Consider the following 26,074-nt stretch of genomic DNA (forward strand, 5'->3'; position numbering starts at 1 on the left):
ATGGAATGGGAGGGAATAAACCCGAAGGGAATGGAAAGGAATGGAATGGAATGGAATCATCCAGAATGGAATGAAATGGAATTGAAAGGAAGGAATTGGAATGGAATAGAATGGAATGCCATGGAATGGAATCAACACGAATGGAAGGGAATGGAATGGAATGTAATGGAATGGAATCAACATGAATGGAATGAAACGGAATGGAATGGAATGCAATGGAATGGAATGGAATGGAATCAACACGAATGGAATGGAATGGAATGGAATGGAATCAACCCGAATGCAATGGAGTGGAATGGAATGGAATGGAATGGAATGGAATCAACCCGAATGGAATGGAATGGAATGAGATAGAATGGAATGCAATGGGATGGAATGCAATCAACGAGAATAGAATGCAATGGAATGGAATAGAATGGAATGGAATGGAATCAAACCGAATTGAATGGAATGGAATGGAATCAACCAGAATGGAATGGAATGGAATGGAATGGAATGGAATGGAATGGACTGTTCTTGAATGGAATGGAAGCAACCCGAATGGAATGGATTGGAATGGAATCGAATGTAATGGAATGGAATGGAATTAACCCGGATGGAATGGAATGGATTGTAATGTAATCAACCCAAACGGAGTGGAATGGTATGGAATGGAATGGAATGTCATCAATCCTAATGGAATGGAATGGAATGGAATGGCGTGGAATGCAATGTTATCAACACGAATGGAATGGAATGGAATGGAATGGAATGGAATCATCCCGAATGCAATGGAATGGAATGGAAACGAATCGATTCGAATGAAATGGAATGGAAACAACTCGAATGGAATGCAATGGAAAGGAATGGAAGGTAATAAACCCGAAGGGAATGGACTTAAAGGAATGGAATGGAATGGAATGGAATGGAATCATCCCGAATGGAATGGAATGGAATGGAATGGAATCATTACGAATGCAATGAAATGGAATGGAAAGGAAGGCATTGAAATGGAATAGAATGGAATGACATGGAATGGAATCAACACGAATGTAAGGGAATGGAATGGAATGTAATGGAATGGAATCAACATAAATGGAATGAAACGGAATGGAATGGAATGCAATGGAATGGAATGGAATGGAATCAACACGAATGGAATGGATTGGAATGGAATGGAATGGAATGGAATGGAATCAACCCGAATGCAATGGAATGGAATGGAATGGAATCAACCCGAATGCAATGGAATGGAATGGAATGGAATGGAATGGAATGGAATCAACCCAAATGCAATGGAATGGAATGGAATGGAATGGAATCAACCCGAATGGAATGGAATGGAATGAGATGGAATGGAATGCAATGGGATGGAATGCAATCAACGGGAATAGAATGGAAGGGAATGGAATAGAATGGAATGGAATGGAATGGAATGGATTGGAATCAACTCGAATTGAATGGAATGGAATGAGATGGAATGGAATGCAATGGGATGGAATCAACCCGAATGGAATGGAATGGAATGGAATGGAATGGAATGGAATGGAATCAACCCGAATGGAATGGAATGGAATGGAATGGAATGGATTCAACCCGAAGGGAAGGGAATGGAATGGAATGGAATGGAATGGAATGGAATGGAATGGAATGGAATGGAATCTAAACGAATGGAATGGAATGGAATGGAATGAAATCTACCGGAATGGAATGGAATGGAATGGAATCTTCTGGAATGGAATGGAAGCAACCCGAATGGAATGGAATGGAATGGAAGGGAATGGAATAGAATTCAATCAACCAGAATGGAATGGAATGGAATGGAATGGAATGGAATCACCCCGAATGGAATGGAATGGAATGGAATCAAAACGAATGGAACGGAATGGAATGGAATGGAATGGAATCAACATGAATAGAAGGGAATGGAAGGGAATGGAATGGAATGGAATGGAATGTTCTTGAATGGAATGGAAGCAACACAAATGGAATGGAATGGAATGGAATGGAATGGAATGGAATGGAATTAACCCGGATGGAATGGAATGGAATGGAATGGAATCAACCGAAGTGGAGTGGAATGGTATGGAATGGAATGGAATGTCATCAATCCTAATGGAATGGAATGGAATGGAATGGCGTGGAATGTAATGGTATCAACACGAATGGAATGGAATGGAATGGAATCATCCCGAATGGAATGCAATGGAATGGAATGGAATGGAATCAAATCGAATGAAATGGAATGGAAACAACCCGAATGGAATGCAATGGAATGGAATGGAAGGGAATAAACCCGAAGGGAATGGAACGGAATGGAATGGAATGGAATGGAATGGAATGGGATGCAATGGAATCAGCCAGAATGGAATGAAATGGAATTGAAAGGAAGGCATTGGAATGGAATAGAATGGAATGCCATGGAATGGAATCAACACGAATGGAAGGGAATGGAATGGAATGTAATGGAATGGAATCAACATGAATGGAATGAAACGGAATGGAATGGAATGCAATGGAATGGAATGGAATGGAATCAACACGAATGGAATGGAATGGAATGGAATGGAATCAACCCGAATGCAATGGAGTGGAATGGAATGGAATGGAATGGAATGGAATCAACCCGAATGGAATGGAATGGAATGAGACGGAATGGAATGCAATGGGATGGAATGTAATCAACGAGAATAGAATGGAATGGAATGGAATAGAATGGAATGGAATGGAATCAATCCGAATTGAATGGAATGGAATGAAATCAACCAGAATGGAATGGAATGGAATGGAAAGGAATGGACTGTTCTTGAATGGAATGGAAGCAACCCGAATAGAATGGATTGGAATGGAATCGAATGTAATGGAATGGAATGGAATTAACCCGGATGGAATGGAATGGATTGGAATGTAATCAACCCAAACGGAGTGGAAGGGTATGGAATGGAATGGAATGTCATCAATCCTAATGGAATGGAATGGCGTGGAATGCAGTGTTATCAACACGAATGGAATGGAATGGAATGGAATGGAATGGAATGGAATGGAATCATCCCGAATGCAATGGAATGGAATGGAAACGAATCGATTCGAATGAAATGGAATGGAAACAACTCGAATGGAATGCAATGGAAAGGAATGGAAGGTAATAAACCCGAAGGGAATGGGACTTAATGGAATGGAATGGAATGGAATGGAATGGAATGGAATCATCCCGAATGGAATGGAATGGAATGGAATGGAATCATTACGAATGCAATGAAATGGAATGGAAAGGAAGGCATTGAAATTGAATAGAATGGAATGACATGGAATGGAATCAACACGAATGTAAGGGAATGGAATGGAATGTAATGGAATGGAATCAACATAAATGGAATGAAACGGAATGGAATGGAATGCAATGTAATGGAATGGAATGGAATCAACCGGAATGGAATGGAATGGAATGGAATGCAATCAACCGGAATGGAATGAAATGGAATGGAATGGAATGCAATGGAATGTAACGGAATGGAATGTAATGGAATGCAATGGAATGGAATGGAATAGAATGGAATGGAATGCAATGGAATGGAATGGAATGGAAAGGAATGGAATGGAATGGAATGGAATCAACCCGAATAGAAAGGAATTGAATGAAATGGAATGGAATCAATGCAAATGGAATGGAATGAAATGGAATGGAATGGAATGGAATCAGCCCGAATAGAATTGAATGGAATGGGATGGAATGGAATCAACGCGAATAGAATGGAATGGAATGGAATAGAATGGAATGGAATCAACAGGAATGGAATGAAATGGAATGGAATTGAATGGAATCAACACGAATGGAATGGAATGGAACGGAATGGAATCAACCGGAATGGAATGGAATGGAATGCAATGAAATGGAATCAACATGAATGGAAAGAAATGGAATGGAATGGAATGCAATGGAATGGAATGGAATGGAATCAACACGAATGGAATGGAATGGAATGGAATGGAATGGAATGGATTGGAATCAACACGAATGCAATGGAATGGAATGGAATGGAATGGAATGGAATGGAATCAACCCGAATGGAAAGGAATGGAATGAGATGGAATGGAATGCAATGGGATGGAATGCAATCAATGAGAATAGAATGGAATGGAATGGAATAGAATGGAATGGAATGGAATCAATCCGAATTGAATGGAATGGAATGGAATCAACCAGAATGCAATGGAATGGAATGGAATGGAATGGAATGGAATCAATGCAAATGGAATGGAATGGAATGGAATGGAATGGAATGGAATGGAATGGAATTAACCCGGATGGAATGGAATGGAATGGAATGGAATCAACCCAAATGGAGTGGAATGGTATGGAATGGAATGGAATGTCATCAATTCTAATGGAATGGAATGGAATGGAATGGCGTGGATTGTAATGGTATCAACATGAATGGAATGGAATGGAATGGAATCATCCCGAATGGAATGCAACGGAATGGAATGGAATGGAATCGAATCGAATGAAATGGAATGGAAACAACCCGAATGGAATGCAATGGAATGGAATGGGAGGGAATAAACCCGAAGGGAATGGAAAGGAATGGAATGGAATGGAATCATCCAGAATGGAATGAAATGGAATTGAAAGGAAGGAATTGGAATGGAATAGAATGGAATGCCATGGAATGGAATCAACACGAATGGAAGGGAATGGAATGGAATGTAATGGAATGGAATCAACATGAATGGAATGAAACGGAATGGAATGGAATGCAATGGAATGGAATGGAATGGAATCAACACGAATGGAATGGAATGGAATGGAATGGAATCAACCCGAATGCAATGGAGTGGAATGGAATGGAATGGAATGGAATGGAATCAACCCGAATGGAATGGAATGGAATGAGATAGAATGGAATGCAATGGGATGGAATGCAATCAACGAGAATAGAATGCAATGGAATGGAATAGAATGGAATGGAATGGAATCAAACCGAATTGAATGGAATGGAATGGAATCAACCAGAATGGAATGGAATGGAATGGAATGGAATGGAATGGAATGGACTGTTCTTGAATGGAATGGAAGCAACCCGAATGGAATGGATTGGAATGGAATCGAATGTAATGGAATGGAATGGAATTAACCCGGATGGAATGGAATGGATTGTAATGTAATCAACCCAAACGGAGTGGAATGGTATGGAATGGAATGGAATGTCATCAATCCTAATGGAATGGAATGGAATGGAATGGCGTGGAATGCAATGTTATCAACACGAATGGAATGGAATGGAATGGAATGGAATGGAATCATCCCGAATGCAATGGAATGGAATGGAAACGAATCGATTCGAATGAAATGGAATGGAAACAACTCGAATGGAATGCAATGGAAAGGAATGGAAGGTAATAAACCCGAAGGGAATGGACTTAAAGGAATGGAATGGAATGGAATGGAATGGAATCATCCCGAATGGAATGGAATGGAATGGAATGGAATCATTACGAATGCAATGAAATGGAATGGAAAGGAAGGCATTGAAATGGAATAGAATGGAATGACATGGAATGGAATCAACACGAATGTAAGGGAATGGAATGGAATGTAATGGAATGGAATCAACATAAATGGAATGAAACGGAATGGAATGGAATGCAATGGAATGGAATGGAATGGAATCAACACGAATGGAATGGATTGGAATGGAATGGAATGGAATGGAATGGAATCAACCCGAATGCAATGGAATGGAATGGAATGGAATCAACCCGAATGCAATGGAATGGAATGGAATGGAATGGAATGGAATGGAATCAACCCAAATGCAATGGAATGGAATGGAATGGAATGGAATCAACCCGAATGGAATGGAATGGAATGAGATGGAATGGAATGCAATGGGATGGAATGCAATCAACGGGAATAGAATGGAAGGGAATGGAATAGAATGGAATGGAATGGAATGGAATGGATTGGAATCAACTCGAATTGAATGGAATGGAATGAGATGGAATGGAATGCAATGGGATGGAATCAACCCGAATGGAATGGAATGGAATGGAATGGAATGGAATGGAATGGAATCAACCCGAATGGAATGGAATGGAATGGAATGGAATGGATTCAACCCGAAGGGAAGGGAATGGAATGGAATGGAATGGAATGGAATGGAATGGAATGGAATGGAATCTAAACGAATGGAATGGAATGGAATGGAATGAAATCTACCGGAATGGAATGGAATGGAATGGAATCTTCTGGAATGGAATGGAAGCAACCCGAATGGAATGGAATGGAATGGAAGGGAATGGAATAGAATTCAATCAACCAGAATGGAATGGAATGGAATGGAATGGAATGGAATCACCCCGAATGGAATGGAATGGAATGGAATCAAAACGAATGGAACGGAATGGAATGGAATGGAATGGAATCAACATGAATAGAAGGGAATGGAAGGGAATGGAATGGAATGGAATGGAATGTTCTTGAATGGAATGGAAGCAACACAAATGGAATGGAATGGAATGGAATGGAATGGAATGGAATGGAATTAACCCGGATGGAATGGAATGGAATGGAATGGAATCAACCGAAGTGGAGTGGAATGGTATGGAATGGAATGGAATGTCATCAATCCTAATGGAATGGAATGGAATGGAATGGCGTGGAATGTAATGGTATCAACACGAATGGAATGGAATGGAATGGAATCATCCCGAATGGAATGCAATGGAATGGAATGGAATGGAATCAAATCGAATGAAATGGAATGGAAACAACCCGAATGGAATGCAATGGAATGGAATGGAAGGGAATAAACCCGAAGGGAATGGAACGGAATGGAATGGAATGGAATGGAATGGAATGGGATGCAATGGAATCAGCCAGAATGGAATGAAATGGAATTGAAAGGAAGGCATTGGAATGGAATAGAATGGAATGCCATGGAATGGAATCAACACGAATGGAAGGGAATGGAATGGAATGTAATGGAATGGAATCAACATGAATGGAATGAAACGGAATGGAATGGAATGCAATGGAATGGAATGGAATGGAATCAACACGAATGGAATGGAATGGAATGGAATGGAATCAACCCGAATGCAATGGAGTGGAATGGAATGGAATGGAATGGAATGGAATCAACCCGAATGGAATGGAATGGAATGAGACGGAATGGAATGCAATGGGATGGAATGTAATCAACGAGAATAGAATGGAATGGAATGGAATAGAATGGAATGGAATGGAATCAATCCGAATTGAATGGAATGGAATGAAATCAACCAGAATGGAATGGAATGGAATGGAAAGGAATGGACTGTTCTTGAATGGAATGGAAGCAACCCGAATAGAATGGATTGGAATGGAATCGAATGTAATGGAATGGAATGGAATTAACCCGGATGGAATGGAATGGATTGGAATGTAATCAACCCAAACGGAGTGGAAGGGTATGGAATGGAATGGAATGTCATCAATCCTAATGGAATGGAATGGCGTGGAATGCAGTGTTATCAACACGAATGGAATGGAATGGAATGGAATGGAATGGAATGGAATGGAATCATCCCGAATGCAATGGAATGGAATGGAAACGAATCGATTCGAATGAAATGGAATGGAAACAACTCGAATGGAATGCAATGGAAAGGAATGGAAGGTAATAAACCCGAAGGGAATGGGACTTAATGGAATGGAATGGAATGGAATGGAATGGAATGGAATCATCCCGAATGGAATGGAATGGAATGGAATGGAATCATTACGAATGCAATGAAATGGAATGGAAAGGAAGGCATTGAAATTGAATAGAATGGAATGACATGGAATGGAATCAACACGAATGTAAGGGAATGGAATGGAATGTAATGGAATGGAATCAACATAAATGGAATGAAACGGAATGGAATGGAATGCAATGTAATGGAATGGAATGGAATCAACCGGAATGGAATGGAATGGAATGGAATGCAATCAACCGGAATGGAATGAAATGGAATGGAATGGAATGCAATGGAATGTAACGGAATGGAATGGAATGGAATGCAATGGAATGGAATGGAATAGAATGGAATGGAATGCAATGGAATGGAATGGAATGGAAAGGAATGGAATGGAATGGAATGGAATCAACCCGAATAGAAAGGAATTGAATGGAATGGAATGGAATCAATGCAAATGGAATGGAATGAAATGGAATGGAATGGAATGGAATCAGCCCGAATAGAATTGAATGGAATGGGATGGAATGGAATCAACGCGAATAGAATGAAATGGAATGGAATAGAATGGAATGGAATCAACAGGAATGGAATGAAATGGAATGGAATTGAATGGAATCAACACGAATGGAATGGAATGGAACGGAATGGAATCAACCGGAATGGAACGGAATGGAATGCAATGAAATGGAATCAACATGAATGGAAAGAAATGGAATGGAATGGAATGCAATGGAATGGAATGGAATGGAATCAACACGAATGGAATGGAATGGAATGGAATGGAATGGAATGGAATGGATTGGAATCAACACGAATGCAATGGAATGGAATGGAATGGAATGGAATGGAATGGAATCAACCCGATTGGAATGGAATGGAATGAGATGGAATGGAATGCAATGGGATGGAATGCAATCAATGAGAATAGAATGGAATGGAATGGAATAGAATTGAATGGAATGGAATCAATCCGAATTGAATGGAATGGAATGGAATCAACCAGAATGCAATGGAATGGAATGGAATGGAATGGAATGGAATCAATGCAAATGGAATGGAATGGAATGGAATGGAATGGAATGGAATGGAATGGAATGGAATGGAATCAGGCCGAATAGAATTGAATGGAATGGGATGGAATGGAATCAACGCGAATAGAATGGAATGCAATGGATAAGAATGGAATGGAATGGAATCCAGCCGAATGGAATGGAATGGAATGGAATGGAATGGAATGGAATCATCCCGAATGGAATGGAATGGAATGGAATGGAATGGAATCGAATCAACCCGAATGGAATGGAATGGAATGGAATCAAAACGAATGGAACGGAATTTAATGGAATGGAATGGAATCAACCTGAATAGTAGGGAATGGAAAGGAATGGAATGGAATGGAATGGAATGTTCTTGAATGGAATGTAAGCAACCCAAATGGAATGGAATGGAATGGAATGGAATGGAATGGAATGGAATGGAATGGAATTTACCCGGATGGAGTGGAATGGAATGGAATGGAATCAACCCAAATGGAGTGGAATGGTATGGAATGGAATGGAATGTCATCAATTCTAATGGAATGGAATGGAATGGAATGGCGTGGATTGTAATGGTATCAACACGATTGGAATGGAATGAAATGGAATCATCCCGAATGGAATGCAATGGAATGGAATGGAATGGAATCGAATCGAATGAAATGGAATGGAAACAACCCGAATGGAATGCAATGGAATGGAATGGAAGGGAATAAACCCGAAGGGAATGGAAAGGAATGGAATGGAATGGAATCATCCAGAATGGAATGAAATGGAATTGAAAGGAAGGAATTGGAATGGAATAGAATGGAATGCCATGGAATGGAATCAACACGAATGGAAGGGAATGGAATGGAATGTAATGGAATGGAATCAACATGAATGGAATGAAACGGAATGGAATGGAATGCAATGGAATGGAATGGAATGGAATCAACACGAATGGAATGGAATGGAATGGAATGGAATCAACCCGAATGCAATGGAGTGGAATGGAATGGAATGGAATGGAATCAACCCGAATGGAATGGAATGGAATGAGATGGAATGGAATGCAATGGGATGGAATGCAATCAACGAGAATAGAATGGAATGGAATGGAATAGAATGGAATGGAATGGAATCAAACCGAATTGAATGGAATGGAATGGAATCAACCAGAATGGAATGGAATGGAATGGAATGGAATGGAATGGACTGTTCTTGAATGGAATGGAAGCAACCCGAATGGAATGGATTGGAATGGAATCGAATGTAATGGAATGGAATGGAATTAACCCGGATGGAATGGAATGGATTGTAATGTAATCAACCCAAACGGAGTGGAATGGTATGGAATGGAATGGAATGTCATCAATCCTAATGGAATGGAATGGAATGGAATGGCGTGGAATGCAATGTTATCAACACGAATGGAATGGAATGGAATGGAATGGAATGGAATGGAATGGAATCATCCCGAATGCAATGGAATGGAATGGAAACGAATCGATTCGAATGAAATGGAATGGAAACAACTCGAATGGAATGCAATGGAAAGGAATGGAAGGTAATAAACCCGAAGGGAATGGACTTAAAGGAATGGAATGGAATGGAATGGAATGGAATCATCCCGAATGGAATGGAATGGAATGGAATGGAATCATTACGAATGCAATGAAATGGAATGGAAAGGAAGGCATTGAAATGGAATAGAATGGAATGACATGGAATGGAATCAACACGAATGTAAGGGAATGGAATGGAATGTAATGGAATGGAATCAACATAAATGGAATGAAACGGAATGGAATGGAATGCAATGTAATGGAATGGAATGGAATCAACACGAATGGAATGGATTGGAATGGAATGGAACGGAATGGAATGGAATCAACCCGAATGCAATGGAATGGAATGGAATGGAATGGAATGGAATGGAATCAACCCAAATGGAATGGAATGGAATGGAATGGAATGGAATCAACCCGAATGGAATGGAATGGAATGAGATGGAATGGAATGCAATGGAATGGAATGCAATCAACGGGAATAGAATGGAAGGGAATGGAATAGAATGGAATGGAATGGAATGGAATGGAATGGATTGGAATCAACCCGAATGGAATGGAATGGAATGAGATGGAATGGAATGCAATGGGATGGAATCAACCCGAATGGAATGGAATGGAATGGAATGGAATGGAATGGAATCAACCCGAATGGAATGGAATGGAATGGAATGGAATGGATTCAACCCGAAGGGAAGGGAATGGAATGGAATGGAATGGAATGGAATGGAATGGATTCAACCCGAAGGGAATGGAATGGAATGGAATGGAATGGAATGGATTGGAATGGAATGGAATCAACCCAAATGGAATGACATGGAATGGAATGGAATGCAATGGAATGAAATGGTATGGAATCCAACAGAAATTGATGTAATGGAATGGAATGGAATGGAATGGAATGGAATGGAATCTAAACGAATGGAATGGAATGGAATGGAATGAAATCTACCGGAATGGAATGGAATGGAATGGAATCTTCTGGAATGGAATGGAAGCAACCCGAATGGAATGGAATGGAATGGAAGGAAATGGAATAGAATTCAATCAACCAGAATGGAATGGAATGGAATGGAATGGAATGGAATCACCCCGAATGGAATGGAATGGAATGGAATCAAAACGAATGGAACGGAATGGAATGGAATGGAATGGAATCAACCTGAATAGAAGGGAATGGAAGGGAATGGAATGGAATGGAATGGAATGTTCTTGAATGGAATGGAAGCAACCCAAATGGAATGGAATGGAATGGAATGGAATGGAATGGAATGGAATGGAATTAACCCGGATGGAATGGAATGGAATGGAATGGAATCAACCGAAGTGGAGTGGAATGGTATGGAATGGAATGGAATGTCATCAATCCTAATGGAATGGAATGGAATGGAATGGCGTGGAATGTAATGGTATCAACACGAATGGAATGGAATGGAATGGAATCATCCCGAATGGAATGCAATGGAATGGAATGGAATGGAATCAAATCGAATGAAATGGAATGGAAACAACCCGAATGGAATGCAATGGAATGGAATGGAAGGGAATAAACCCGAAGGGAATGGAACGGAATGGAATGGAATGGAATGGAATGGAATGCAATGGAATCATCCAGAATGGAATGAAATGGAATTGAAAGGAAGGCATTGGAATGGAATAGAATGGAATGCCATGGAATGGAATCAACACGAATGGAAGGGAATGGAATGGAATGTAATGGAATGGAATCAACATGAATGGAATGAAACGGAATGGAATGGAATGCAATGGAATGGAATGGAATGGAATCAACACGAATGGAATGGAATGGAATGGAATGGAATCAACCCGAATGCAATGGAGTGGAATGGAATGGAATGGAATGGAATGGAATCAACCCGAATGGAATGGAATGGAATGAGATGGAATGGAATGCAATGGGATGGAATGTAATCAACGAGAATAGAATGGAATGGAATGGAATAGAATGGAATGGAATGGAATCAATCCGAATTGAATGGATTGGAATGGAATGGACTGTTCTTGAATGGAATGGAAGCAACCCGAATAGAATGGATTGGAATGGAATCGAATGTAATGGAATGGAATGGAATTCACCCGGATGGAATGGAATGGATTGGAATGTAATCAACCCAAACGGAGTGGAATGGTATGGAATGGAATGGAATGTCATCAATCCTAATGGAATGGAATGGAATGGAATGGCGTGGAATACAGTGTTATCAACACGAATGTAATGGAATGGAATGGAATGGAATGGAATCATCGCGAATGCAATGGAATGGAATGGAAACGAATCGATTCGAATGAAATGGAATGGAAACAACTCGAATGGAATGCAATGGAAAGGAATGTAAGGTAATAAACCCGAAGGGAATGGGACTTAATGGAATGGAATGGAATGGAATGGAATGGAATGGAATGGAATCATCCCGAATGGAATGGAATGGAATGGAATGGAATCATTACGAATGCAATGAAATGGAATGGAAAGGAAGGCATTGAAATTGGATAGAATGGAATGACATTGAATGGAATCAACACGAATGTAAGGGAATGGAATGGAATGTAATGGAATGGAATCAACAGAAATGGAATGAAACGGAATGGAATGGAATGCAATGTAATGGAATGGAATGGAATCAACCGGAATGGAATGGAATGGAATGGAATGCAATCAACCGGAATGGAATGAAATGGAACGGAATGGAATGCAATGGAATGTAACGGAATGGAATGGAATGGAATGCAATGGAATGGAATGGAATAGAATGGAATGGAATGCAATGGAATGGAATGGAATGGAAAGGAATGGAATGGAATGGAATGGAATCAACCCGAATAGAAAGGAATTGAATGGAATGGAATGGAATCAATGCAAATGGAATGGAATGAAATGGAATGGAATGGAATGGAATCAGCCCGAATAGAATTGAATGGAATGGGATGGAATGGAATCAACGCGAATAGAATGGAATGGAATGGAATAGAATGGAATGGAATGGAATCAACACGAATGGAATGGAATGGAATGGAATTGAATGGAATCAACACGAATGGAATGGAATGGAACGGAATGGAATCAACCGGAATGGAATGGAATGGAATGGAATGGAATGGAATGGAATGGAATGGAATCAACATGAATGGAATGAAACGGAATGGAATGGAGTGCAATGGAATGGAATGGAATGGAATCAACACGAATGGAATGGAATGCAATGGAATGGAATGGAATGGAATCAACCCGAATGCAATGGAATGGAATGGAATGGAATGGAATGGAATCAACCCGAATGGAATGGAATGGAATGAGATGGAATGGAATGGAATGGAATGAGATGGAATGGAATGCAATGGGATGGAATGCAATCAATGAGAATAGAATGGAATGGAATGGAATAGAATAGAATGGAATGGAATCAACCAGAATGGAATGGAATGGAATGGAATGGAATCAATGCAAATGGAATGGAATGAAATGGAATGGAATGGAATGGAATCAGGCCGAATAGAATTGAATGGAATGGGATGGAATGTAATCAACGAGAATAGAATGGAATGCAATGGATTAGAATGGAATGGAATGGAATCAAGCCGAATGGAATGGAATGGAATGGAATGGAATGAAATGGAATGGAATGGAATGGAATGGAATCAACCAGAATGGAATGAAATGGAATAGAATGGAATGGAACGGAATGGAATCGACCGGAATGGAAAGGATTGGAATGCAATGGAATGGAATGGAAATTTCTGGAATGGAATGGAAGCAACCGAGTGTAATGGAATGGAATGGAACGGAATGGAATCAACCCAAATGGAATGGAATGAAATGGAATGGAATGGATTGGAATGGAATAGAATGGAATCTATCCGAATGGAATGAACTGGTTTGCAAGTGAATGGAATGGAATGGAATGGAAAGGAATGGAATGGAACGGAATGGAATCGAGTTAACCGGAATGGAATGGAGTGGAATGGGTTTTAATGGAATGGAATGGAATGGAATGGAAACATCGCGAATAGAATGGAATGGAATAGAATGGAATGGAAGCAATCACCCCGAATGGATGGGAATGGAATGGAATGGAATGGAATGGAATCAACCCGAATGGAAGGACATGGAATGGGATTAAATGGAATGGAATGGAATGGAATGGAATGCAATGGAATCAAACCAAATGGAATGGAATGTAATTGAATGGAATGGAATCAACCAAAATGGAATTGAAAGGAATGGAAGGGAATGGAGTGGAATGGAATGGAATGGAATCAACCCGAATGGAATGGAATGGAATGCAATGGAATGGAATGGAATGGAATCAACCTGAATGGAGTGAAATGCGGTGGAATGGAATGCAATGGAATGGAAAGGAATGGAATGGAATGCAATGGAATGGAATGGAATGGAATGGAATTTAATCAACCCGAATGGAATGGAATGGAATGGAATAGAATCAAATGGAATGGAATGGAATCAACCCGAATGGAATGGAATGGAGTGGAATTTTAATGGAATGAAATAGAATGGAATCAACCCGAATGGAATGAAATGGAATGGAATGGAATGCATTGGAATGGAATGGAATGGAATGGAATCAAACCGAATGGAATGGAATGGAATGGAATGGAATGGAATCAAAAGGATTGGAATGGAATAGAATGGAATGGAATGGAATGGAATTGAATCCACCGGCATGGAATGGAATGGCATGGAATCGAATGGAATGGAATCAACCGTAATGGAATGGAATGGAATGGAATGGAATCATCCGGAATAGAATGGAATGGATTGGAATGTAATAGAATGGAATCTACCCGAATGGAATGAACTGGTATGCAATGGAATGGAATGGAATGGAATGGAATGCAATGGAACGGAATGGAATTGAGTCAACCGGAATGGAATGGAGTGGAATGGGATTTAATGGAATGGAATGGAAAGGAATGGAATGGAAACATCGCGAATAGAATGGAATGGAATAGAATGGAATGGAAAGCAATCACCCCGAATGGATGGGAATGGAATGGAATGGAATGGAATCAACCAGAATGGAATGCAATGGAATGCAATGGAATGGAATGGAATGGAATGGAATGGAATGGAATCAACCCGGATGGAATGGAATGGAATGGAATGGAATGGAATGGAATGGATTCAACCCGAAGGGAAGGGAATGGAATGGAATGGAATGGAATGGAATGGAATGGATTCAACCCGAAGGGAATGGAATGGAATGTAATGGAATGGAATCAACATGAATGGAATGAAACGGAATGGAATGGAATGCAATGGAATGGAATGGAATGGAATCAACACGAATGGAATGGAAGGGAATGGAATGGAATCAACCCAAATGCAATGGAATGGAATGGAATGGAATGGAATGGAATGGAATCAAACCGAATAGAAAGGAATGGAATGAGATGGAATGGAATGCAATGGGATGGAATGCAATCAACGAGAATAGCATGGAATAGAATGGAATAGAATGGAATGGAATGGAATCAATCCGAATTGAATGGAATGGAATGGAATCAACCAGAATGGAATGGAATGGAATGGAATGGAATGGAATGGAATGGAATGGAATGGAATGGAATCAATGCAAATGGAATGGAATGAAATGGAATGGAATGGAATGGAATCAGGCCGAATAGAATTGAATGGAATGAGATGGAATGTAATCAACGAGAATAGAATGGAATGCAATGGATTAGAATGGAATGGAATGGAATCAAGCCGAATGGAATGGAATGGAATGGAATGGAATGGAATCAACCAGAATGGAATGAAATGGAATGGAATGGAATGGAACGGAATGGAATCGACCGGAACGGAAACGATTGGAATGCAATGGTATGGAATGGAATATTCTGGAATGGAATGGAAGCAACCGAATGGAATGGAATGGAACGGAATGGAATCAACCCAAATGGAATGGAATGGAATGGAATGGAATGGATTGGAATGGAATAGAACGGAATCTACCCGAATGGAATGAACTGGTATGCAGTGGAATGGAATGGAATGGAATGGAATGGAACGGAATGGAATCGAGTCAACCGGAATGGAATGGAGTGGAATGGGATTTAATGGAATGGAATGGAATGGAATGGAATGGAATCATCGCGAATAGTATGGAATGGAATAGAATGGAATGGAAAGCAATCACCCCGAATGGATGGGAATGGAATGGAATGGAATGGAATGGAATGTTCTTGAATGGAATGGAAGCAACCCGAATGGAATGGATTGGAATGGAATCGAATGTAATGGAATGGAATGGAATTAACCCGGATGGAAAAAATGGATTGGAATGTAATCAACACAAACGGAGTGGAATGGTATGGAATGGAATGGAATGTCATCAATCCTAATGGAATGGAATGGAATGGAATGGCGTGGAATGCAATGTTATCAACACGAATGGAATGGAATGGAATGGAATGGAATGGAATGGAATGGAATGGAATCATCCCGAATGCAATGGAATGGAATGGAAACGAATCGATTCGAATGAAATGGAATGGAAACAACTCGAATGGAATGCAATGGAAAGGAATGGAAGGTAATAAACCCGAAGGGAATGGGACTTAAAGGAATGGAATGGAATGGAATGGAATGGAATGGAATGGAATGGAATCATCCTGAATGGAATGGAATGGAATGGAATGGAATCATTACGAATGCAATGAAATGGAATGGAAAGGAAGGCATTGAAATGGAATAGAATGGAATGACATGGAATGGAATCAACACGAATGTAAGGGAATGGAATGGAATGTAAAGGAATGGAATCAACATAAATGGAATGAAACGGAATGGAATGGAATGCAATGTAATGGAATGGAATGGAATCAACACGAATGGAATGGATTGGAATGGAATGGAATGGAATGGAATGGAATGGAATCAACCCGAATGGAATGGAGTGGAATGGAGTGGAATGGAATGGAATGGAATCAACCCGAATGGAATGGAATGGAATGCAATGCAATGGAATGGAATGGAATCAACCTGAAGGGAGTAAAATTGGGTGGAATGGAATGCAATGGAATTGAAAGGAATGAAATGGAATGCAATGGAATGGAATGGAATGGAATGGAATCAACCCGAATGGAATGGAATGGAATGGAATAGAATCAACCCGAATGGAAGGGAATAGAATGGAATCAACCCGAATGGAATGAAATGGAATGGAAAGGAATGCATTGGAATGGAATGGAATGGAATAAATCCGAATGGAATAAAATGCAATGTAATGTAATGGAATGGAATAGAATCAAAAGGAATGGAATGGAATAGAATGGAATGGAATGGAATGGAATCAACCGGAATGGAATGGAATGGAATGGAATGGAATCAACCGGAATGGAATGAAATGGAATGGAATGGAATGCAATGGAATGCAATGGAACGGAATGGAATGCAATGGAATGGAGTGGAAAAGAATGGAATGGAATGCAATGGAATGGAATGGAATGGAAAGGAATGGAATGGAATGGTATGTAATCAACACGAATAGAATGGAATTGAATGGAATGGAATGGAATCAACGCGAATAGAATGGAATGGAATGGAATAGAATGGAATGGAATCACCAGGAATGGAATGAAATGGAATGGAATTGAATGGAATCAACACGAATGGAATGGAATGGAACGGAATGGAATCAACCGGAATGGAATGGAATGGAATGCAATGAAATGGAATCAACATGAATGGAAAGAAATGGAATGGAATGGAATGCAATGGAATGGAATGGAATGGAATCAACACGAATGGAATGGAATGGAATGGAATGGAATGGATTGGAATCAACACGAATGCAATGGAATGGAATGGAATGGAATGGAATCAACCCGAATGGAATGGAATGGAATGAGATGGAATGGAATGCAATGGGATGGAATGCAATCAATGAGAATAGAATGGAATGGAATGGAATAGAATGGAATGGAATGGAATCAACCCGAATTGAATGGAATGGAATGGAATCAACCAGAATGCAATGGAATGGAATGGAATGGAATGGAATGGAATCAATGCAAATGGAATGGAATGGAATGGAATGGAATGGAATCAGGCCGAATAGAATTGAATGGAATGGGATGGAATGGAATCAACGCGAATAGAATGGAATGCAATGGATTAGAATGGAATGGAATGGAATCAAGCCGAATGGAATGGAATGGAATGGAATGGAATGGAATGGAATCATCCCGAATGGAATTGAATGGAATGGAATGGAATGGAATCGAATCAACCCGAATGGAATGGAATGGAATGGAATCAACCTGAATAGAAGGGAATGGAAAGGAATGGAATGGAATGGAATGGAATGTTCTTGAATGGAATGTAAGCAAACCAAATGGAATGGAATGGAATGGAATGGAATGGAATGGAATTAACCCGGATGGAATGGAATGGAATGGAATGGAATCAACCCAAATGGAGTGGAATGGTATGGAATGGAATGGAATGTCATCAATTCTAATGGAATGGAATGGAATGGAATGGCGTGGATTGTAATGGTATCAACACGAATGGAATGGAATGGAATGGAATCATCCCGAATGGAATGCAATGGAATGGAATGGAATGGAATCGAATCGAATGAAATGGAATGGAAACAACCCGAATGGAATGCAATGGAATGGAATGGAAGGGAATAAACCCGAAGGGAATGGAAAGGAATGGAATGGAATGGAATCATCCAGAATGGAATGAAATGGAATTGAAAGGAAGGAATTGGAATGGAATAGAATGGAATGCCATGGAATGGAATCAACACGAATGGAAGGGAATGGAATGGAATGTAATGGAATGGAATCAACATGAATGGAATGAAACGGAATGGAATGGAATGCAATGGAATGGAATGGAATGGAATCAACACGAATGGAATGGAATGGAATGGAATGGAATCAAACCGAATGCAATGGAGTGGAATGGAATGGAATGGAATGGAATGGAATCAACCCGAATGGAATGGAATGGAATGAGATGGAATGGAATGCAATGGGATGGAATGCAATCAACGAGAATAGAATGGAATGGAATGGAATAGAATGGAATGGAATGGAATCAATCCGAATTGAATGGAATGGAATGGAATCAACCAGAATGGAATGGAATGGAATGGAATGGAATGGACTGTTCTTGAATGGAATGGAAGCAACCCGAATGGAATGGATTGGAATGGAATCGAATGTAATGGAATGGAATGGAATTAACCCGGATGGAATGGAATGGATTGGAATGTAATCAACCCAAACGGAGTGGAATGGTATGGAATGGAATGGAATGTCATCAATCCTAATGGAATGGAATGGAATGGAATGGCGTGGAATGCAATGTTATCAACACGAATGGAATGGAATGGAATGGAATGGAATGGAATGGAATGGAATCATCCCGAATGCAATGGAATGGAATGGAAACGAATCGATTCGAATGAAATGGAATGGAAACAACTCGAATGGAATGCAATGGAAAGGAATGGAAGGTAATAAACCCGAAGGGAATGGGACTTAAAGGAATGGAATGGAATGGAATGGAATGGAATGGAATGGAATGGAATCATCCCGAATGGAATGGAATGGAATGGAATGGAATCATTACGAATGCAATGAAATGGAATGGAAAGGAAGGCATTGAAATGGAATAGAATGGAATGACATGGAATGGAATCAACACGAATGTAAGGGAATGGAATGGAATGTAATGGAATGGAATCAACATAAATGGAATGAAACGGAATGGAATGGAATGCAATGTAATGGAATGTAATGGAATCAACACGAATGGAATGGATTGGAATGGAATGGAATGGAATGGAATGGAATCAACCCGAATGCAATGGAATGGAATGGAATGGAATGGAATGGAATCAACCCAAATGGAATGGAATGGAATGGAATGGAATGGAATCAACCCGAATGGAATGGAATGGAATGAGATGGAATGGAATGCAATGGGATGGAATGCAATCAACGAGAATAAAATGGAAGGGAATGGAATAGAATGGAATGGAATGGAATGGAATGGAATGGATTGGAATCAACCCGAATGGAATGGAATGGAATGAGATGGAATGGAATGCAATGGGATGGAATCAACCCGAATGGAATGGAATCGAATGTAATGGAATGGAATGGAATCAACCCGAATGGAATGGAATGGAATGGAATGGAATGGATTCAACCCGAAGGGAAGGGAATGGAATGGAATGGAATGGAATGGAATGGAATGGAATGGAATGGATTCAACCCGAAGGGAATGGAATGGAATGGAATGGAATGGATTGGAATGGAATGGAATCAACCCAAATGGAATGACATGGAATGGAATGGAATGCAATGGAATGAAATGGTATGGAATCCAACCGAATTTGATGTAATGGAATGGAATGGAATGGAATGGAATGGAATGGAATCTAAACGAATGGAATGGAATGGAATGGAATGAAATCTACCGGAATGGAATGGAATGGAATGGAATGTTCTGGAATGGAATGGAAGCAACTCGAATGGATTGGAATGGAATGGAAGGGAATGGAATAGAATTCAATCAACAAGAATGGAATGGAATGGAATGGAATCACCACGAATGGAATGGAATGGAATGGAATCAAAACGAATGGAACGGAATGGAATGGAATGGAATGGAATCAACCTGAATAGAAGGGAATGGAAGGGAATGGAATGGAATGGAATGGAATGTTCTTGAATGGAATGAAAGCAACCCGAATGGAATGGATTGGAATGGAATCGAATGTAATGGAATGGAATGGAATTAACCCGGATGGAAAAAATGGATTGGAATGTAATCAACACAAACGGAGTGGAATGGTATGGAATGGAATGGAATGTCATCAATCCTAATGGAATGGAATGGAATGGAATGGCGTGGAATGCAATGTTATCAACACGAATGGAATGGAATGGAATGGAATGGAATGGAATGGAATCATCCCGAATGCAATGGAATGGAATGGAAACGAATCGATTCGAATGAAATGGAATGGAAACAACTCGAATGGAATGCAATGGAAAGGAATGGAAGTTAATAAACCCGAAGGGAATGGGACTTAAAGGAATGGAATGGAATGGAATGGAATGGAATGGAATGGAATGGAATCATCCCGAATGGAATGGAATGGAATGGAATGGAATCATTACGAATGCAATGAAGTGGAATGGAAAGGAAGGCATTGAAATGGAATAGAATGGAATGACATGGAATGGAATCAACACGAATGTAAGGGAATGGAATGGAATGTAAAGGAATGGAATCAACATAAATGGAATGAAACGGAATGGAATGGAATGCAATGTAATGGAATGGAATGGAATCAACACGAATGGAATGGATTGGAATGGAATGGAATGGAATGGAATGGAATGGAATGGAATCAACCCGAATGGAATGGAGTGGAATGGAGTGGAATGGAATGGAATGGAATCAACCCGAATGGAATGGAATGGAATGCAATGCAATGGAATGGAATGGAATCAACCTGAAGGGAGTAAAATGGGGTGGAATGGAATGCAATGGAATTGAAAGGAATGAAATGGAATGCAATGGAATGGAATGGAATGGAATGGAATGGAATCAACCCGAATGGAATGGAATGGAATGGAATGGAATCAACCCGAATGGAAGGGAATAGAATGGAATCAACCCGAATGGAATGAAATGGAATGGAAAGGAATGCATTGGAATGGAATGGAATGGAATAAATCCGAATGGAATAAAATGTAATGTAATGTAATGGAATGGAATAGAATCAAAAGGAATGGAATGGAATAGAATGGAATGGAATGGAATGGAATCAACCGGAATGGAATGGAATGGAATGGAATGGAATGGAATCAACCGGAATGGAATGAAATGGAATGGAATGGAATGCAATGGAATGCAATGGAACGGAATGGAATGCAATGGAATGGAGTGGAATAGAATGGAATGGAATGCAATGGAATGGAATGGAATGGAAAGGAATGGAATGGAATGGTATGGAATCAACACGAATAGAATGGAATTGAATGGAATGGAATGGAATCAATGCAAATGGAATGGAATGAAATGGAATGGAATGGAATGGAATCAGCCCGAATAGAATTGAATGGAATGGGATGGAATGGAATCAACGCGAATAGAATGGAATGGAATGGAATAGAATGGAATGGAATCAACAGGAATGGAATGAAATGGAATGGAATTGAATGGAATCAACACGAATGGAATGGAATGGAACGGAATGGAATCAACCGGAATGGAATGGAATGGAATGCAATGAAATGGAATCAACATGAATGGAAAGAAATGGAATGGAATGGAATGCAATGGAATGGAATGGAATGGAATCAACACGAATGGAATGGAATGGAATGGAATGGAATGGATTGGAATCAACACGAATGCAATGGAATGGAATGGAATGGAATGGAATGGAATGGAATCAACCCGAATGGAATGGAATGGAATGAGATGGAATGGAATGCAATGGGATGGAATGCAATCAATGAGAATATAATGGAATGGAATGGAATAGAATGGAATGGAATGGAATCAATCCGAATTGAATGGAATGGAATGGAATCAACCAGAATGCAATGGAATGGAATGGAATGGAATGGAATGGAATCAATGCAAATGGAATGGAATGGAATGGAATGGAATGGAATGGAATCAGGCCGAATAGAATTGAATGGAATGGGATGGAATGGAATCAACGCGAATAGAATGGAACGCAATGGATTAGAATGGAATGGAATGGAATCAAGCCGAATGGAATGGAATGGAATGGAATGGAATGGAATGGAATCATCCCGAATGGAATGGAATGGAATGGAATGGAATGGAATCGAATCAACCCGAATGGAATGGAATGGAATGGAATCAACCTGAATAGAAGGGAATGGAAAGGAATGGAATGGAATGGAATGGAATGTTCTTGAATGGAATGTAAGCAACACAAATGGAATGGAATGGAATGGAATGGAATGGAATGGAATGGAATGGAATGGAATTAACCCGGATGGAATGGAATGGAATGGAATGGAATCAACCCAAATGGAGTGGAATGGTATGGAATGGAATGGAATGTCATCAATTCTAATGGAATGGAATGGAATGGAATGGCGTGGATATTAATGGTATCAACACGAATGGAATGGAATGGAATGGAATCATCCCGAATGGAATGCAATGGAATGGAATGGAATGGAATCGAATCGAATGAAATGGAATGGAAACAACCCGAATGGAATGCAATGGAATGGAATGGGAGGGAATAAACCCGAAGGGAATGGAAAGGAATGGAATGGAATGGAATCATCCAGAATGGAATGAAATGGAATTGAAAGGAAGGAATTGGAATGGAATAGAATGGAATGCCATGGAATGGAATCAACACGAATGGAAGGGAATGGAATGGAATGTAATGGAATGGAATCAACATGAATGGAATGAAACGGAATGGAATGGAATGCAATGGAATGGAATGGAATGGAATCAACACGAATGGAATGGAATGGAATGGAATGGAATCAACCCGAATGCAATGGAGTGGAATGGAATGGAATGGAATGGAATGGAATCAACCCGAATGGAATGGAATGGAATGAGATGGAATGGAATGCAATGGGATGGAATGCAATCAACGAGAATAGAATGGAATGGAATGGAATAGAATGGAATGGAATGGAATCAATCCGAATTGAATGGAATGGAATGGAATCAACCAGAATGGAATGGAATGGAATGGAATGGAATGGACTGTTCTTGAATGGAATGGAAGCAACCCGAATGGAATGGATTGGAATGGAATCGAATGTAATGGAATGGAATGGAATTAACCCGGATGGAATGGAATGGATTGGAATGTAATCAACCCAAACGGAGTGGAATGGTATGGAATGGAATGGAATGTCATCAATCCTAATGGAATGGAATGGAATGGAATGGCGTGGAATGCAATGTTATCAACACGAATGGAATGGAATGGAATGGAATGGAATGGAATGGAATCATCCCGAATGCAATGGAATGGAATGGAAACGAATCGATTCAAATGAAATGGAATGGAAACAACTCGAATGGAATGCAATGGAAAGGAATGGAAGGTAATAAACCCGAAGGGAATGGGACTTAAAGGAATGGAATGGAATGGAATGGAATGGAATGGAATGGAATGGAATCATCCCGAATGGAATGGAATGGAATGGAATGGAATCATTACGAATGCAATGAAATGGAATGGAAAGGAAGGCATTGAAATGGAATAGAATGGAATGACATGGAATGGAATCAACACGAATGTAAGGGAATGGAATGGAATGTAATGGAATGGAATCAACATAAATGGAATGAAACGGAACGGAATGGAATGCAATGTAATGGAATGTAATGGAATCAACACGAATGGAATGGATTGGAATGGAATGGAATGGAATGGAATGGAATCAACCCGAATGCAATGGAATGGAATGGAATGGAATGGAATGGAATCAACCCAAATGGAATGGAATGGAATGGAATGGAATGGAATCAACCCGAATGGAATGGAATGGAATGAGATGGAATGGAATGCAATGGGATGGAATGCAATCAACGAGAATAAAATGGAAGGGAATGGAATAGAATGGAATGGAATGGAATGGAATGGAATGGATTGGAATCAACCCGAATGGAATGGAATGGAATGAGATGGAATGGAATGCAATGGGATGGAATCACCCCGAATGGAATGGAATCGAATGTAATGGAATGGAATGGAATCAACCCGAATGGAATGGAATGGAATGGGATGGAATGGATTCAACCCGAAGGGAAGGGAATGGAATGGAATGGAATGGAATGGAATGGAATGGAATGGATTCAACCCGAAGGGAATGGAATGGAATGGAATGGAATGGATTGGAATGGAATGGAATCAACCCAAATGGAATGACATGGAATGGAATGGAATGCAATGGAATGAAATGGTATGGAATCCAACCGAATTTGATGTAATGGAATGGAATGGAATGGAATGGAATGGAATGGAATGGAATCTAAACGAATGGAATGGAATGGAATGGAATGAAATCTACCGGAATGGAATGGAATGGAATGGAATGTTCTGGAATGGAATGGAAGCAACTCGAATGGATTGGAATGGAATGGAAGGGAATGGAATAGAATTCAAACAACAAGAATGGAATGGAATGGAATGGAATCACCACGAATGGAATGGAATGGAATGGAATCAAAACGAATGGAACGGAATGGAATGGAATGGAATGGAATCAACCTGAATAGAAGGGAATGGAAGGGAATGGAATGGAATGGAATGGAATGTTCTTGAATGGAATGGAAGCAACCCGAATGGAATGGATTGGAATGGAATCGAATGTAATGGAATGGAATGGAATTAACCCGGATGGAAAAAATGGATTGGAATGTAATCAACACAAACGGAGTGGAATGGTATGGAATGGAATGGAATGTCATCAATCCTAATGGAATGGAATGGAATGGAATGGCGTGGAATGCAATGTTATCAACACGAATGGAATGGAATGGAATGGAATGGAATGGAATGGAATCATCCCGAATGCAATGGAATGGAATGGAAACGAATCGATTCGAATGAAATGGAATGGAAACAACTCGAATGCAATGCAATGGAAAGGAATGGAAGTTAATAAACCCGAAGGGAATGGGACTTAAAGGAATGGAATGGAATGGAATGCAATGGAATGGAATGGAATGGAATCATCCCGAAT

Source organism: Pan paniscus, chromosome 18, assembly GCF_029289425.2.
Source record: "Pan paniscus chromosome 18, NHGRI_mPanPan1-v2.0_pri, whole genome shotgun sequence".
NCBI classification, from domain to species: domain Eukaryota; kingdom Metazoa; phylum Chordata; class Mammalia; order Primates; family Hominidae; genus Pan; species Pan paniscus.